We start from the raw sequence: 5,451 nt of genomic DNA, 5'->3' as shown, positions 1-5,451 counted from the left end.
CAAATTTCTCAAATGAAAAATATTTGGCTCATGACCATATGCTAATTGTAATGACGAGTACTTATGATAAGCTACTGGCCTAATGCATATAAGTGACGTTGCATGCAAAATAACATGTCCCCATACAAATGAATGAAGCTTAGCTCTCATAAGTAATGGTCTTGCAATTAATTGCAAATGTTTTATAAATGTAATGACCTGACTCCCTCTCAAGCTAGGTCGTTACTAAACGCATGCATGCATGGAAGTTAAAATGACATTTTTTTATAGTGAAATAAAAACTAAATAAATAAGGTAACTAAAAAGATTTGTATTAAATTGAAATATTTTAAAATCAAAGGATAGGGTACCCATAAATCATAAATGGAAACAAATAAGTCTGAAAACAAAACTTAAACAGTAATCTTAAATCTCAAAACATAAAATTTAAAACATAAAAGAAATATTAAAATATGAGTGTAAGCATTTAAACTATCCAAGTGGCTCGATCACAGATTTTGTTTGTCAATCGTCGGTGCATTTCTACCCGTACCTGAAACAACAACATGAGGAATGATGAGCATAAAATACTCAGTAAGTAACCCCATTACTGGGGTCAGGCTAGGCATTTATGTCCTTTAGATGCCTACCTATGGTGGAACATATAAACTTCTCTAGTTCTCATGAGACTCATATATGAATAACTGATTTTCATCCTACTGTAGTTAGATATACCCACTACCTCTAGTAAGTCCCATAAGACTCTCAACCTCTGGCGAATCCCGAAGGATAACACCACCTCTAGTGAATCCCGAAGGAAACATAACCTTTGGTGAATCCCGAAGGATAACACCACCTCTAGTGAATTCTGAAGGAAACACAACCTCTGGTGAATCCCGAAGGATAACACCATCTATAGTGAATCCCGAAGGAAACACAACCTCTAGTGAATCTCGAAGGATAACACCACCTTTAGTGAATCTCGAAGGAAACACAACCTCTAGTGGGTTTCTAACTAACAGTGAGGATCTACTACTATTACAACATCATAACTGTTGGGTTTTATGTCCTAAAACTCGTGGTTCATAAATAATAGAACTTATTCTAAAAATTCAGTAAGTTGTTATTGAATATATTGTTTTTTCGAAATCCAATAAACCTAAAGTCCCTTGACTATTACACGAGTACTTGAACTTTATGTGGAGACATACAAGTGGATCAGGTTCGAGTAAATAGTCAAAATGATTTATAGTATATGAATAAGGTTGGGTGCCTTCTTCTGGTAACATTATTGGATGTGACCTACTCTGTAGTTGTTACAAAAAGTTGTAAAGTGCTACAAATGAAGTGATCCTAATTCATTCATGTTTGACATGAAGAGTGGGGGCATTCTGTGCAAAAGAGTTTTGTACAAGATCGGACCACAAAACTAATCACTTTTACTTTATAACGTTGTTTACTGTTTAAGACTGACTATTTCAAAGCGATGACCTAGGTAACTTGACCTTAATCCTGAGCTAACTATGAACTCCTGTTTGTTCGGGATTATTCTTTGATCTACAAACGATGAGAGTATACCAATTTCTCTGCTCAATAAGCCTCCCATTTTGAGGATAAGACCGGATGAATAGCTGAGGACATAGGGTACAAGATAAAGTTCACTCCTACCCAGTTAGGGTTAGTAGAGAGGTTGTTCCCTTTAAGTGCTTATTCTAGATCTTGAACAAAAGGTCTCACCCTCTCATTGGCCCGAGAAGGATTCGATTTGTTGATTGGATCACATATCAATTGTTCATTAGGAGATCAGTGGGACTTGAGGAATAAGAGGTAATTTTGAGGGTAAAACAAAGATTCAACCCAGTCGTTATTACGAACAACTGTAAAGGGTTAACTTATTAATCATGTTTATATTGAGTGGACATAATATATCTACAGTGAGGGGAGTTTAGTTATGGGCTTAAGTGAAATCACCCATTAGTTAATGAATTGAGGTTAATTCGATCTAATGAGTTTAGTCGATTAATCTCGGATTGTTGGAGCCCATGATCTGTAAGTCCGCGAGGTTCCTCTATTAGCTCGTAAATGGATTAGCTTTAGAGTAGCGTGATAAGTTAATTTGAAATGTTCAAATTAAGAATTGAACGAAACTGGAGAAATAATATTTAAATATGATTTAATATTTGAAGATGGAATAGTGTAAAATTGATTTAATATTTGATATTAAATTAATTAGAATTATTTAAATTGTTTAAATAATTATTTATTAATTTTATTAAGAATTTTAATTTATGAAATTAATTTTGTAAAATTAATAATATCTTCAATTTTATTAAATGAATTGATTTATGAAATCATTATTTGAAAAATTGAAAAAGAAGGAAAAACACAAAATGGAAAATAGGCTTTTTCCATTACTTCTTCAAGTTGCTTACTAACAACCCACCATCTTCAAGTCTTCATTAACTCCAAGCATAAGCTGTATCTCATACAACTAATCTCTTTGCATGATTGTCTGCAATATATTGAAGAGATTAGAGTGTTTTTTACGCAAAGCAACTAAAAGAATTTTTCTGAAAAATTCGTGAGAAGAAGGGTGTTCTTCATTTTTGGGTTACTGCAATGAGTTTATCTCTAAATTCCCTTAACTCAGGCTTATTTTGAGTCCCACAACTCAATTTAGAGCACCAAGAGAATAGTAGAGAAGATTTTGGTGTGGTCTACAACAAGATTCAGAGGAGATTTGTAGCTGGAATTCAAACTTTGAGGAAGTTCTACAAAGGTATGTCACGAAACCCATTTATTTTTGTGAAACATGCTTTCATTTCTATCAAAATTAATGAATTAGAGTGCTTATGGATCCTTGTCTCTTCCGCTGCGTGATGGTATGTTCCAACAATAACATGGCTTTAAAACATACATGTACATACATCTCATCATCCTCATATCAAATACAATCTTATGGAATAACATATCATTTCATGCTAGCATTCAAGTGTCTATATGTGCATTTAATCTTTCAGATCCTCATACAAAAATATACATCAATTATATTATCGGTCAACCATACTATCAGTCTGTCATACTATCATTCTTTCATAATATCAATCAGTCATGCTATCATACATCTAGTGCCTGGCCTGTGGGTAGTTCCAGCAGTAAGATTACTTACCTCAAGATTAAGTCTAGATGATCAGTAGTCCTAACTTTATTTTAACGTGAATAAAATCCTTTAATAAATCCCTAAATGTGGGATAATTTCATACCAAGTTACCCGGATCCAAGTGGGTGTTCAAGAATAAGCATAGGAACCACAAATCTTACCAAAATATTTGTTGAAAACGATCTCAAACCTGTTGGACAACTGCTTCAATAGTTTTTCAGACTTAAATCTAAAGCCAAAAATATAATTCATATAAAATAAATTTCATTCCAAACATAATGGGTATCCCATATTTTACCTAAAACTTCAAAAAATAGATCTTACCTAAATCCAAAATTTCGGCAAAAACTCACGCAGCAGTGACCGATTGGCAAAAACAGATGGGTGCCAGAAGATCTGAGAAGCAACCGATGGCTGGACTAGTGGCACCGGCGTGGGGCGACACGATTGTGACTGGGGCGTGAGGAGTGGTGTGTTGGCTTCGACGGAAGCGGCACGGTCGAGAGGGGTTAGGGTGACGCGGCAGACGTTCGATTTTCGATCTGGGCGGTGGCTGAAGGCTGGGTGGTGTGGTTAGGTCAAAGAAGATGAAGATTTCCGGGGGGGAGGTCTCGGTGGCTGGAAGAAGTAAAGGGGGAAAGGGAAATAAAAGGAAGAAAATATATAATAAAACATTTACTTTATTTATTTATTTTCTATTTCATTTCATTGTATTAAATTACTTTTCCCCCAAATCTCCAAAAGCAACCCTTCCCTTTCCAATCTGAAATTAATTCTTAACATTAATCTCAAATTAAATTATGTGTCATGAAAAGTTTAATTTCCAAAATTTCTCCCTAATTAAACCGTTAAATTGAAACACCTCTTAACCAGTAATTAAATTTCCGTAATCCAATTAAATTTTTAAAATTAAACAATAATCTAGAATATTACAAAATACCGAAATTACATTATGACAAAATTCGGGATGTTACATTCTTCCTTCCTTAAAGAACTTTTGTCCTCGAAAGTTTACTCTTGAAACAACTCCGGGTACTGGACTCTCATCTCATCCTCTTGCTCCCAGGGAGCCTCCTTAAACTGGTGGTTCTACTCTAGGACTTTCACAAATGCAATCTCCCTGCAGCGCAAAGTCTTTACCTCTATGGCGAAAATTTCTACGGGCTTCTCCTTGTAGCTCAAGTTGTCATTCAACTGTAATGGCTCGAAGTCAACTACATGGGACAGATCTGTCACGTGCTTCCTCAACATCAAAACATGGAAAACATTATGAATTGAAGAGAATGACGGCGGTAACGCCAATCGATAGGGCCAATTCGCTCCAAGATCTCTAAATGCTCAATGAATCTCAGACTCAGCTTCCCTTTCCTGCCAAACCTCAGAACACCTTTCATAGGTGCCACCTTTAAAAACACTTTATCACTAGTCTCAAATTCCAGGTCCTTATGTCTCACATCGGCATAGCTCTTTTGTCTACTCTAAGTTGTCTGCATACGAGCCCTGATCTTCTGTATTGCCTCATTCGTGGTCTACACTAGCCCAGGTCCTAGCAACTTTCTTTCTCTTACCACATCCCAACATACGGGAGACCTGTAGTTTTTCCTATATAGGGCCCCAAATGGTGACATCCTGATAGTAGACTGGTAGTTGTTATTATAAGCAAATTCAATCAGATACAAATGAGCATCCCAGCTTCTTGAAAACTCTATGGCACAGACACACAACATATCTTCCAATATCTTATTCAAGCGTTCTATCTGCCCATCAGTTTGTGGGTGAAAAGTTGTATTGAAATCTAACCGAGTTCCTAATGCTATTTGCAAACCCTTCCAAAAGTTGGATGTGAAACAGGGGTCTCTATTTGACACAATGAACACAGGCACCTCGTGCAATCTCACTACTTCTTTCATATATATGTGTGCCCATTTGTTTACTAAGAACATAGGCTTCCCTGATATGAAGTGTGCTAGCTTAGTGAGTCTGTCTATTATAACTCAAATAATGGTGAAACCTTTTGCTGTTGGGGGAAACCCCACAATGAAGTCTATAGACACGTGCTTCTACTTCCATTCTGACACACTCAATGGCTGTAACAAGCCTGCTGGCTTCTATCTTGGGGCTTTTACCTTCTAGCACACCAGGCACTTGCTGAAGAACTCAGCTATCTCTCTTTTCATATCATTCCACCAGTAGTAACACTTTAAGTCCTAGTACATCTTAGTGCTGCCGGGATGAATTGAAAACAGGGAACTGTGAGCCTCTAACAACAATTCATTCTTAAAATCACTATTCGCTGGCACGAACAAACGTCC

At 36.3% G+C, this 5,451-nt stretch overlaps 1 long non-coding RNA gene across 1 annotated transcript; it reads right to left on the bottom strand.

The window, feature by feature from the left end:
• Positions 1–288: 288 nt before the first annotated feature.
• LOC150037274 (uncharacterized) lies at positions 289–3,874 on the bottom strand. Its single transcript, XR_016528250.1, has 2 exons — positions 3,464–3,874; positions 289–532 (listed from the first exon to the last, which is right to left on the bottom strand). It is a non-coding gene; the product is annotated as an uncharacterized LOC150037274 (long non-coding RNA).
• Positions 3,875–5,451: the final 1,577 nt, after the last annotated feature.

Source organism: Benincasa hispida, chromosome 3, assembly GCF_027475165.1.
Source record: "Benincasa hispida cultivar pf3 chromosome 3, pf3_genome.v1.1, whole genome shotgun sequence".
Taxonomy (NCBI): Eukaryota; Viridiplantae; Streptophyta; class Magnoliopsida; order Cucurbitales; family Cucurbitaceae; genus Benincasa; species Benincasa hispida.
Note: the sequence above shows the minus strand (reverse complement) of the source record. Positions and strands in the feature narration are given on the sequence as shown.